General features: G+C 45.7%; 2 long non-coding RNA genes across 2 annotated transcripts; both read left to right on the forward strand.

Annotated features, from left to right (window-relative positions):
- Positions 1–1,778: 1,778 nt before the first annotated feature.
- LOC139359240 (uncharacterized) lies at positions 1,779–8,652 on the forward strand. The gene is made up of 4 exons (XR_011615178.1): positions 1,779–2,062; positions 2,526–2,668; positions 7,949–8,016; positions 8,118–8,652. It is a non-coding gene; the product is annotated as an uncharacterized lncRNA (long non-coding RNA).
- Positions 8,653–8,919: 267 nt separating this feature from the next.
- LOC105490209 (uncharacterized) lies at positions 8,920–12,317 on the forward strand. Its single transcript, XR_011614941.1, has 3 exons — positions 8,920–9,444; positions 10,252–10,461; positions 11,610–12,317. It is a non-coding gene; the product is annotated as an uncharacterized lncRNA (long non-coding RNA).
- The last annotated feature ends 1,239 nt before the right edge of the window (positions 12,318–13,556 follow it).

Raw genomic sequence — 13,556 nt, forward strand, 5'->3', positions numbered from 1 at the left:
GTGCCTCACATAATGGGCCTTCCTTTGTCAGCCCTGGATCTGAAAGAAGTGTCTGACCCTAGACAAACAAGTTCACAGTTTCTCTCTCACCCAGTGAATGCTTGCAAGGCTCCATACCAGTGTTTCCAATCAGAGCAATGATTCTGCAATTGTGTGTGTACTTGTACTAATGTTTGCTCTAGTAATGACTAATAATAGCCGGGGCACTGCCCCTGGAGGCCGGTGACAGGGCCAGCTGCCCATGTGTGCAGATGTTCGTGGTTCTGAGCTCAGCGTGCTCAGGACAGTGTAGGAAAAAAGGGATTCCTGAACCACTGTGATCTTACACAATCATATTGAGGCTTTCTCCTGCTGGGTGTCATTCAAGTTGTCCAGTTCTAGGGAGAATTTCACCCCCGCCCCCAAGCCTGCGCTCCTGCATCCCCAGCTAACACCAGGGCGTAAGGCTCAGGACAAGGTCAGGTGGTGGTAATGCTGACGGAGCTGAGGTAGGGTGTTCAGGTCTTGCCAGGAGGATTTCTGGACCTTATAAGGTACCCAAGGCCCCAGACCCTTTCCACCATTGTTCTCTCCAAGGGAAATGCCACCTTACGTATGAGCCAATACAATTCAGGGTACTTATGGGAGCCAATACAAATCAGGGAGATACGGGTGTTCTCACCTGTATCTCCCTTCAGACTGGATTTAGGGTAACAGAAAAGTAGGGCAGCGATGTTGCTGAGCGTCTACTCTGTGCTGGGTGCTGTGCTAGTGCTTTAAAGCAATGGCCAGGCGTGGTGACTCACGCTTGTAATCCCAGCACTTCAGGAGGCCAAAGTGGGCAGATCACCTGAGGTCAGGAGTTCGAGACCAGCCTGGCCAGCATGGCAAAACCCCATCTCTACTAAAAATTAAAAAATTAGCCGGGCATGGTGGTGCATGCCTGTAGTCCCAGCTACTTGGGAGGCTGAGGCAGGAGAATTGCTTGAACCCAGGAGTTGGAGGTTGCAATGAGCCAAGATTACACCACTGCACTCCAGCCTGGGTGAGAGAGCAAGACTCTGTCAATCAATCAATCAATCAATCAGTCAATCAATCAATTTAGACAGGCTCCAGCTCCATGCTCCTCCCCACATTTATTCTTTCATCACATCCACGTCTGTGGAGCACCGCCTGGCTGCCAGGCATTCAGGACTGCCAGGGGTGAACTAAACATTGGGTTTGGAGTCCACTGGCAGAACAGGGGTCCCCCACAGAACCAGATGTGTAATGACGGGTCTGAGCTGTGCTGGGAGGAAGCACGAGGGGTCCTGAGAGAGGAGGTTGTGCCCCTGACTTGGATGGGGCCCTGAGTTTGGATTGGACTGGCATGGGCAGTTAACCAGGTGAAGAGCTGTGGGAGCAGATTCCCAGGCCCAGGCCCCAGAGGAATGAGAGAACACTGGGAGCCTGGGACAGAGGGAGGCTGATGATCCTGCAAAGGGGGCACAGCCTGATGGCTTTTTAAAGATTTGGGCCTCATGCTACCTGCAGTCATACAATCAGACAAGGGTTTTTGCAAAGAACATTCTAAAACCAGTGTCCATCAATGGATGAACAGATACGCAAAATGTGGAATATGATTTAGCCTTAAAAACAAAGGAAATCCTGTCACATGCTATGACTGAATGAACTCTGAGAACATCATGCTATGCCAGTCACAAAGGGACAAACACTGCAAGATTCCACTTAATGTGAGGTACCGGAGCAGTCAGGTTCCCAGAGACAGAAAATAGAATGGTAGTTGCTGGGGGCTGGGGAAGGCAGGAATGGGGAGTGGTCGTTTAATGAGCACAGAGTTTCTAGTTGAGAAGATGAAGGGAGTTCTGGAGATGGATCATGGTGCTGGTTGCACAACAATGTGAATGTTCTTAATGCCGCTAAACTTCAGCTTAAAAATGGTTAAAATGGTAAATTTTATGTTATGTGTATTTTAACCAATTTTTATAAACAAAGAACATCCTAGCTGCCAGGTGGAGAACAGATTAGAAGGAAGGTTAGATCATGAGGAACAGAACCAGATATGATGCTTTCAGGAGTGCAGGTGAGAGACGTACCGTATTCATCTCCTTAGGTAGGAATCCCACCGAAAAATTCCTCAGGGGATGTTCTCTGTTTTCCACAATGTCTGATTGGTGTTTGTTCCAATGGAGGCTGCCTCCTTCAACCATGGGCTCCTGCACAAACCCAGCAGAGGGTTGGAGCTCTGTAAACTAGCGCATCTGAGCTTCCACGGCATGCTGTTGGCTGTCTTTACCTGTCAGGTGGGCTGGCGCTGAGCCTGGCTATGTTTGTCATCGTAGGCCTTTGAGGATGAAAGTAAAAGACTGTGGCTAGGATCCCCAGTGAATCACCTGGGACAAGTCCCTTCCACAGTTTTCAGGCTTCTGGCGATTTAAATATAAAAGTGACTAAGTGATGCCGGTCGTGGGTGGGTACCCAGACGTGGGCGTGTGGGAGATTCGACTTCCAGAGCTACACTAGACCTTCTTGGGTCTATGTTCCAGGAGGAGGAGGCCCTTCCCAGGCAGCACCCCCTTCATCCTCTGTGTCCCTAACGAAGGCCTGAGGTGTGTCATGGTGGCCACGCTCTCCCGGGATGTTTTTGCTAGGGAGTATCTGAGGCTGGTCCCCGACCGTGAGGCAGTAGGTAAGTGGAAGCAAATACCGTACCAGCTTAAAAATGCATGTATGAGACTTGGTCTTATAGAAGTGTAATGTTCTGATTCATAAGCAAGTGTGTGTCAAGTCTTGGTAATTCCCTTCAGCCCTGCTGCCCTTCCCCATTCTAATGAAACCATAAGGCTATCTCTTTTTTTGAGACAGTCTTACTCTGTGGCCCAGGCGGGAGTGCAGTAGCTGGGATTATAGGCGCACACCACCACACTCAACCGATTTTAGTTGTTTTTTTTTTTTTTTTTTTTTTTTTTTTAGTAGAGACGGGGTTTCACCGTGTTGGCCAGGCTAGTCCCGAACTCCTGACCTCAAGTGATCCGCCCACCTTGGCCTCCCAAAGTGCTGGGATTACAGGTGTGAGCCGCTGTGCCCATAAGGCTGTCTGTTATCTCAGAAGTAGATGAAGCAGCAGGAAAGCTGAGGCCTCTGTTTCAGAAGCCACACATCTGTGTATCAAATGCCATGGTCATGAAAAACTCAGGCCTTAAATCCCAGATTTGGAAGAAAAGTGAGCAGTCACAGCCAGTTGTCCATACTCTGGAAGAGATAATGATGTATTTGGTTCAGGAAAGAAGACAGTCAGAGAGTCTGAGTCCTTCACCAACTGGTTCTGGCCATTGGCAAGCCGTGTCACCTATCTGGGCCTATTTCTTCATCTGTACAAAAATCCAGAAGGTCATGCACTACCCCTAAATCCAGGGGGACACACACTACCCCCCAGATCTAAGGGGTCACAAGACACTCCCAAATCTAGGGGATCATACACTATCCATGCAAGCCAGATGGTTGTCCATGGACCGTGAAGTTGGAAAACCCTCAGTTGAATCGTTCTTTCCAGCTCTGATACCCTGAGTCTGTCCCCGACATATCTGCACTTCCTGCAAATTGCAGCCCAATTCTTGCCTCCATACGGATGCTACCTTTGCTGGAAGGTCAGTGTGGGGCAGTGGGAAGGACACAGCATCAGGGGTCAGACAGAGGCAGGTTTAGAAATCTGAGCCAATCACACGTTAGCTTTGTGACATCAGGCAAGCTATTTAACATCTCTGAGCCCTGATTCCTCATCTGAAAAATCAAGATAAACAATATCTTTCAGGGCTATCTTCAGGATGAGAAATAAAACGGAAACCACCCAGCACAGTGCCAGACACACATAAATGGTAGCATTAAGGCATATTGGCTAAATCTACTTCCATCTCCCCTAGCTGTGAGATGACTGGCAAGCACTAAATAAAAATTAATATTAGCTGTTATTGGGGCAGGGTTCTAGTTCTGTGCACAGGTTAAGAGGGAGTTCTTATTTTCAAGTGGGTTTTAAGGACAGCAGCCATAAATCAAAGTGCATTATGGTGCTCCAAGTTGACAAACAGAGCACAGGAAACAATCTGAAGAGCAGATGTCACAAGTAGTCGTAATTTTATACAGACAAGACTTCTTCAGTAAGCCCAAAACTTCCTTCCCACCCAATAATCTCAGTGTCTTCTTTTGGGAAAGAATTGTTTCAGCTCTTGGGTTCTGTGCCCACAAAGCCATTTGAGAAGCAGCATGTTGTTTCCAATAAAGAAGCCCAGGTTAAAACCTGGGACTTCCCCATCCATGATGTGGCCATCCACAAGGGCTGGGTTGCTACCGGGACAGCTGGTGGTTAATGCTATCTCGTCATTGGGGCCTATGTGGATTGGTGCTCCAGGTGCACACCACAGAGGGGTGCTACTCCAGCCAACCCCCAAAGGCCTCTGCTGGTAACCCATCAAACCAATCTGGTTCAACTTTTATTTAACAAACCTGTGAGTTTTTCAGTTGCCGCGGGCACCCAGGTTGAAGATCACATAATCTCAGCATGCTCAGATGAACCAAGCATGTAACCACTGGCGGACCTAAGTGCTTAAGGAGCTGGGATTGAGTTAAGATGCAAACATTCCATGGCAGGATCCAGTCAGATCATGCCTCCTGGCATCACCTCATTGCAAGATCCAATCAGATCACACCTCATTACCTTGTGCTTATAAAAACCCAACCCAGCACCCAGCTCAGGGAGACAGATTTGAGCATATCCCCCTGTCTCCTTGTCAGTCAACTCACACTAAACCTTTCTCACAGCCAAAACCCAGTGACTCAGTGTTTGGCTTTCTGTTGCACACAGGCAAATGGACCCACTTTGGTTTGATGACATGCTTTGCTCCCAACGAGCAGTGCACAGGCCTGGGCCAGCCTCCCAGATGAGTCCTCAGCAGAGCTGCTCACCCTTTAACACAGATTCTGACTTTGTAGTTTGGGGATTGCAGAGCCTGAGAGTCTGCAGTTCTCATGAGCTTATAGGGGGTGCCCATGGACCCAGAGTCCTTATGGGGGAGATGGCTCTTTCTTGAGACTCTCTTGGATGAGGCCCAAGCAATCCAGGCAGAGGGGAGGCCCTGGAGCTGCCTTGGCCATGCTGCAGAGACGATGGGATCTCCACATTAGTACTAGCATACCGGGTATTCTCAATGAAAAAGAGAAAGGAGGCAATGGCTCACACCTGTAATCCCAGCACTTTGGGAGGCCGAGGTGGGAGGATCACTTGAGACCAGCAGTTAGAGACCAGCCTGAACAACATAGGGAGACCCTCATTTCTCCAAAAAGCAAAAAATTAGCCAGTCATGGTGGCACACCCTGTGGTCCCAGCTACTCAGGAGGCTGAGGTGGGAGGATCACTTGAGCCCAGGAGATCAAGGCTGCAGTGAGCCATGACTACACCACTGCACTCCAACCTGGATGACACAGTGAGACCCTGTCTCAAAAAAAAAAAAAAAAAAAAAAAAAAAAAAAAAAAAACTCAAAGGATTTAAGGAAATGGATGTGTTTTCAAGGCTAAAATAAAGCTCTTTTGGAGGAAGTTCTACCTTCTAAGCATCTTTAAAGGTCACCCATTCAACTATTTTAAAAAAACAAAAAACAGAATCCCATCCTTTTCTGGTCTTTTTTTGTTGTTGTTACCCCTCCCAGGAGAAGAAACTGGAAGACAAGATTCCTGGCCCCCTTTTCCAGTTCTCCTGCAGTGCTTCCATCACACTGAGGGCGATGAACAATCTGTATCCAGACAGACCCCTCTCAGTCCCTGGTTAGCGGGAGGGGTGGCTACTGGGCTGAATTCAGATCTGTGTGACTCCAGAGTAGGACCGGCTTCCTTCTAAAGCCAACTGTCCTGTCTTCTTTTCTGCAACCTTTGCTCATTTTATTTTGCTTGTTCGAGACAGGTTTGTTCTGTCACCTAGGCTGAAGTGCAGTGGTGCAATCACAGCTTACACTACAGCCTTGACCTCCTGGACTGAAGTGATCCTCCCACCTCAGTCTTCTAAATATCTGGTCCACAGGCATATACCACTGAGAGGTGACAATGTGCTAGCAGCCCTCACTCTCAGCGCCTCCTCGGCCTCCGGCCTCGGCGTCCACTCTGGCAGTGCTTGAGGAGCCCTTCAGCCCGCCACGGCACCATGGGTTCACTCTTGGTGTTGCACGTTATGGGTTCTGACAAATACATTACATATGTATCTACCATTAGAGTGTCCTACAGAACAGTATTACTGCAGTAAAAATTCCCTGTGCTCTGCCTATTCATCCCTCCCTTCTCCCTAACCCTAGGCAACCACTGATCCTTTTATTACCTCCATAGGTTTGCCTTTTCCAGAATGTCACATAGTAGGAAATCAACCCCATGCTATTTTGTTAACTAGTTTTCGTTACGGATGTAAGCCAGAAACGAAAATGAAATTGGCAGATCCAAGCTGGCCTGACACTGGGACAGTTGCTCATTCTCTTTACGCTTCAGTTTCCTTATCCATAAAATGAAAGGGGTGGCGAGCTGAACTCAGACTTGCCTCAGCACTCAAGGTTGGTACAAATTAGTTTAACTCTTGAAGGCAGGACCGGTAACATTCTTCTAATCCCAGCTGCCAAAACAGGATTTGAAACATAGTGGGTGCTCAGTAACTGAATAGTGAATGAATTTTATTTACATTTTTAGTTTAATGGTCATAATTTATCCAAACATTAAAGAAATTGATATTGCAATCTATATGAATTGATATCTCCAGAGAGTTTGACTGTAAATTTCAACATGACCCCTTATTCTAATCGTAAATATAAATTAAACTCTACTAAATTTCTCTACCAAAAAGTGCAAAAATTATCAAAAAAGGTACAAATGCATCACAAGAATAATCTATGTGATTAATACTTCAAGTGATTAAATGCCAGAAAGATGTGGATTTTGTTTAGGGGCTACTAAACCATTACCATTTTACAAAGAAAACTGGATAAAACTCACTTAGCTCATCCCTGGGATTACAGACATAATTATATAAATAAATCCCACATCACTGATTTTTCACAAAATTAAGATTCACTAAGTAAGTACTTTCCACAACCTTTATAAGTTATTTTCATAAGTTTTTAATAGGATTGGTGGACACAGTTCTTTCTTAGCCCTGCCCTAAACCATATAATGAATCTATCATAGACAACTGGTATACTTGAGGTTTGAGCATGTATTTGCATTGCCATAGGAAACAGCCCTTTCTTTGTCAGTTTTTGGAACTAGGTTCCTGAGATAAACCATCACGGTCTTTGTCTACATGGTTATGAAACCGACCCAATCGTCCCAGAGACAGTTCTTTTGGATAAACATAGAAATGGACCTTTCTGGCTGGGTGCAGTGGCTCACACCTGTAATCCCAGCACTTTGGGAGGCCGAGGTGGGAGAATTTCTTGAGTTCGAGAGTTTGAGACCACCCTGGGCCACATGGCAAGACCCCACCCCTACTAAAAATACAAAAAAAAAAAAAAATTAGCTGGGTGTAGTGATGTGTACCTGTGGTCGCAGCTACTCAGGAGGCTGAGGTGAGAGGATAGCTTGAGCCCCGGGGCCGGAGGCTGCATTGAGCCAAGATCCTGCCACTGCACTCCAGCCTGTGTGACAGGGTGGGTCTTTAAAGCTTGAAATTTACATTTGCTTTATCTTAGTTCCTTCCTCAGGAAAGAACCCCCAGGCTTCTCAAAAAGTATCAAAGATCTCAGCCTCAGCAGATCACTGCATCCAAACAATGAGAGCTAGGCCCCTCCTTAGTTCCTGTTTTCTAACACATTGTTACATTTCTTCCCTGCTACATAAACTCCTAATTTTAGTAGGTCTGGGAGATGGATTTGAGACTGATCTCCCATCTCCCTCCTGTCTCCTTGCCTACAGCACCCAATTAAAGCCTTCTTTTTTTGGCAGTAATCGTCTCAGTCATTGGCTTTCTGTGCAGCCAGCAGCAGGCCCTAAACAGAACCCCAGACATTTCAGTAAGTTACTCTTTTTTTTTTTTACTACTTTTTGCCATCACATTCTTGCATTTTGTATTTCTTCACTTAACATTATAACATAACGCTTCTATATTACACAGTGTTCACGTTTAGAGAAGAAGGCCTTTTTACTGCCTTCTACTGAACCAGCCACTCATGGTACTTGCCAATCTCCACGGCCTCTGCTGAACATTCTCTCTGATGGCCCCAGTCAGGGACACTGGAGGACGGGAGGCTGTGCTCTGTTGCACACCCTCACACTTCTGCTTTCACCTGTTGGACTGTCTTCTAACCAAAAGTCTGTTGTGTTTGTCCCCATGCCTGTTCTTGCCATCATATTTGACTTTATAATTGCTAAATTTAATTAAATATTACATAAACCATTAAAATGTGAGTGCAAAAAAAACTATAAAGACTAAGTTGTAAATTTCAATAACAATGAGTCACTGAAAATTAAGGCTACTGAAATGGATATAGTGAGATAACTATAAAAGCCTGGGGGGAGGGGAATCTAGGTGATTCTGCATTCATATAGGTCCCCAAATGTCTTTAATTTCTTATACCATGGTAATGTATAGATGTGATTATGCACAAGATAATGTGGAAGTCCGGGCAGCAGTCTTACTCTGGAAGAAAAGTTTGATTCTAAATTGAAAGACAGGAAAGTAAATGTAACTGTATTCTCGAAGTAAAAATAAATATTTAAAATGTTTTTTTTTTAAATCACTGGTTTCAAGTTAGTTGCACAAGAGGGATTTATTTTAAAAAGTATGTTAACATTCCCATGTGTGGATGTATCATAATTTAGTAAACCTGTAATTAATTTTTGCTCCATTATACTATTTGTAAGTTTTTTAAAAATAGTACTACACCGAACACTTTTCATACATGCGGTTTTTTGCTTGTTGAATTTTAGGATAATATTAGAGTAGGCACGATTTCTGCTTCCAAGGATATAAATACCTTTCTAGATTGTGGTAAGTACTACCTTTTTGCTTTCCAAAAGAGTAATAGTTTCATCTTCTTAACAGTAGTCTAGTGGGTTATGTTTTGGTTATCTATTATTACATAACAATCTAACTTTATAGCTTAAAGCAACCACTGACTGGTCAAGGTGGCTCGCACTTGTCATCTCAGTACTTTGGGAGGCCAAGGCAGGAAGATGGCTTGAGGCTAGCCCTAGTAACATCGTGAAACCTCGTCTCTATTTTTTTAAAAAGCGACCACCGTTCCATTAATTCTTATGTTTACAAAGATTGATCAGGGCTCAGCTTGGAAGGTTGGTTCTTCTGCTGCGTCTTAGGCTGGGCTTGCTTGGCACTGCTCGTTCAGCTGCAGGCTGAAAGCACTTGGGCACATCCTGAGTCTCTGGCATGACATCTCCAGGCTCTAACATGCTTCCAGCCTTCTGGTAAATAAACTGCCAAGGTAAGAATGGGAGGGAGGCAGAGAATTCAGGAGTGTGAGAAGGACAGATTACCTTTAAGATCAAACCTTTCAGTCTACATAGCTCTGCTCCCCTCCCACCTCACCCTCACCCTGGTCTCATTCCACCTGAAGGAGGGGAGATGAAACCATCACAGTGCAAAAGTCAGAAGATGGACCTGAAAACCCAAGATAGACTTACTGGATTTCAGGGGCATGGAAGCCCTTATTTATTTCAAGAACCTTGCTTTAGGAGTCCAGATTCCCCTTGAAGCAGTGGGAGTAGAATACTTCTCTGCAAGCCTTTGTCTGCATTCATTCTGATCCCCACATTTGAGTGTGCAATCAATAATTACTACTTTCTTTTTTAAACACGACTTCGGCAAAGCTGGAGTGTCACCAGTATAAGAGGCGACTCGAAACAAAGACCAAAATGTATAAATAGCCCCTCTGAAAGCACAACAAAGGCTGGGCTGTGACCTCCACAGAGGAATCAATATTTCAAATGAGGCTCTGTGCTTCTGGGAGCACAATTTGAATCACCCAGCCCATCTCCACCCTCCTCCTCATCAGCTTCCTCTCCACTTCCCCACTCAACACAAAAGAACAGTGCCAGAAAGCTCAACTATCACCAGATAAGGTCTCTGGCAGCACTGCCACGCTGTGGCTCTCAGCTGAGACCTTCTGGAAGGAACATGACCCTCAGCAGAGGACCATGGCATCAGGCCTACATTTAGGAAGTTGGCAATGTCTTCAGAATGTAATTGGAAGAGTTCCAAATGATTAACCTGTCAAAAACTATCTCCCCAGGTGCTGACCTGAAATTTTTCCTGGGTGTAGAATGCAGACAGAAGAGAAGATAGGGGCGAGTTATGGGTGAGAAGACATTAAATTGTGAGAGAGGAAACACAGCCCTTTGTAGGGAGGCAATTTCAGGGGCCATCAAACATAAACTTCACCTTCCTCTCAGCCTCGTCCATTCTGGCCTCCGCTGTGGTCCTGCTGAAGGCTTTCTTACAGGTCAGACTCAAGGTTCATGGTTCTTTTGTAGCAGTTCCAACATCACCAGTTTATAGAAACCCTGAACCTGTCCCCCCGACAGCACTTCATGTAATATTGTATCATAAAGCAATAATGATAATAACATGGTATCTAACATTTAGGAGACACCCTAGCTATATGTTAAAATCACTATCTTCATTTTACAGACAAGTGTGAAACATTTGATAACCTGCCCAAGGTAACAGCCAGTGAATGTCCCAAGTCCAGTTTTCCCTGATAGCAAAGCCCAAGCTCTTTCCCATGTTGTCAGGGAGCTGCTGTTCAGGAAACATGCCGACGGGAGGCAGGCCGGGAGGACCCTCAGGCCTGGGAGAGCTGCTTAGTGTCCACCCCTCTAAGAACGCCATATGCACATCCTGTTGTTTGAGTTTGTCTGTTTTCCTAGGGAAGAGCAGCAGAAATGGCAGCCACTTGGCAGTGCAAGTAGGTGCCACCTAGGGCATACTGCCAAAACTTGAGCTTTCTTGAAGCAATATTCTACAAGGAATGTTGCGTACTTCATTTTCCTCCTCATGTGCTTCAGACTCTGGACAGCAGTGATCAGAGCTGGACCATCAGTTTCAGTTGTGGATTACTACTGATACTCCGCAGACTCTGGACAGCAGTGATCAGAGCTGGACCATCAGTTTCAGTTGTGGATTACCACTGATACTCAACAGACTCCGGACAGCAGTGATCAGAGCTGGACCATCAGTTTCAGTTGTGGATTACCACTGATACTCCGCAGAGATCTTTAGCCGTCACCCTAGATCAATCATGTTCAACCAAAGCTTTCATTATCCTAATCATAAAAGTCACAGAGCCCTTTTTCCCTTTTTATTTTTTTGAGACAGGGTCTTGCTGTCACCCGGGCTGAAGTGCAGTGGCACCATCATAGCTCACTGCAGCCTCCACCTCCTGTGCTCAAACGATCCTCCTATCTCAGCCTCCCAAAGTGTGTGGGCTGGGCATTATCCTAATAATGAAAGCTTTGGTTGAACATGATTAAATCTGCTTTCTAGATTGAGAATTTTATACCATTTATTACATAGTCTGCTTAAATATAATTTTATACAACAAACTACAGTGATAGGCGTTGCGAGGTTCATTATTATTTCTCTTTTCAGGAAGGCTGGGTGGAAACTCTTTGCGGCCTGGACTCTTCAGTGTACACATAGAAGTCAAAAACCCTCAGATTAAGTATTTTAGAGAGATCTGGGATCAAGAGATTAATACTCTCTTACATGTGTGTATGCCTTTATAGTTTCCAAAAGAGTTTATCTTTTTGACCGTTGCAATTCCGTGACATTATTATCTCATTTTATGGATGAAAAAGCAGGGGACCAGACCATCAAAATTACTTGCTCAAGGACCCACGGCAGGTGAAATACGGAGTTGGAAAATAAATCCAGGTCCTCTGACTCCCACTGTGAAGTTCTTTCCTCCACACTAGACACAATTTTGAGAATAAAGGAAACACCAGTGTAAATATTCCTTCATAGTAGGTGATTTCCAGGATCACCTTTCTAGCAGTATTTTTGAGATGTCAAGGAAGTTCTGGGATTATACTCACTTTAAGAAATATCTAGGTATATATTCAGTTGAATAAGAACATATTATTATTACTTAGATAACATAGGACACTATTATTTTAGCTACCGTTTATAGAGCAGTAGCTAAGAGCATAAACTCTGGAGACAGATTCCCTAAATCCTGATCCCAGCTCTGCCACCTCTTAGTTGGGTGACCTTGGACAAGTTACTTAATCTTTCTGGCCTCAGTTTCCTTACCAATGAAAGGATACATAACAAGAACAATACTACTAAATTACAGACCTTTTAATGAGAACTAAATGAGTCAGTATATGTAAAGTGCTTGCAAGAGTGACTGGCACACATGGTACATACTGTATGCATTGCGTGTGCATGGATGTGTAATATTTATTTATTTATTTATTTATTTACTTTTTTGAGACAGAGTCTCGCTCTGTCGCCCAGGCTGGAGTGCGGTGGTGCAATCTCGGCTCACTGCAAGCTCCGCCTCCCGGGTTCACGCCATTCTCCTGCCTCACATTCCCAGGTAGCTGGGACTACAGGCGCCGACCACCTTGCCCGGCTGATTTTTTGTATTTTGTTTAGTAGAGACGGGGTTTCACCGTGTCAGCCAGGATGGTCTTGATCCTGACGTCGTGATCCGCCCGCCTCGGCGTTCAAAAGTGCTGGGATTACAGGCGTGAGCCACCGCGCCCGGCCCCTGCTATTTATTAATATACGCCCTGAAGCCGTTTTGCTTTTAGGCTGAGGCCAAGTGGGATCCGGAGGAGGCCTTAATTTAGAGCGGGACCCCTGGGTGTTGAAGCCCAGTTTTCTGATCCAGAATTCTCTTCCCACAAACAAGGCAGAATTCCTCCATCAGAAAGACCAGAGAGCTAGTGCCCCTGACAAGGAGTGGGCTGACCTAGCCCTTGTCTTAGAGGCAGGACAAGGCCAAAGGCCCCCGGGGGAGCGGACATGGGGGAGCTATGCAGGTGGGGCAAGGCCAGGCAGTTCCCGCTAGCTGAGCACCGTAATCTGCTGCCGCTCACTTCCCTCCAATGTGTACACGTTGCTGGGTCACGGGAGGTATGTGGCTAAGTGACAGTATCACTTCCAAGAAAGCGCTGAAGCTGAAAATCAGCCAGCCAGCAAATGTGGCACAGAGTATACAATGCTACCACCCAGAGCACCACGCGGTTCTGGGCGGTGTGTGGCTCCAACCACAGGCTGCTGGGCTCAGACAGCTGCTTCCCCGGGTTGATGGAACCGGGGTGTCCCCTGTTCCAGGGCCTTTATGCTAACTGTTGGTGCCAGCTGACGAGTCCTTTCCGTTGGCAGTTCCTCTCCTGCACAGATTTCTGATCTGTAGCTTTCCTACGGCTGCGTGTGCTGTCCCCTCAGGAAAGCCATGGGTCATTTGTCATAGAATTAGGGACAAAAGTCACCAAATCATTTCGCTTCTTTCCTCAGAAGCCTAATTCCCATTTAGTACAGTATCTTATGGACAAGTGAGAATTATTCAGTAGTAGCATGTGCACC

The sequence above is a fragment of the Macaca nemestrina genome, chromosome 16 (assembly GCF_043159975.1).
Source record: "Macaca nemestrina isolate mMacNem1 chromosome 16, mMacNem.hap1, whole genome shotgun sequence".
NCBI classification, from domain to species: domain Eukaryota; kingdom Metazoa; phylum Chordata; class Mammalia; order Primates; family Cercopithecidae; genus Macaca; species Macaca nemestrina.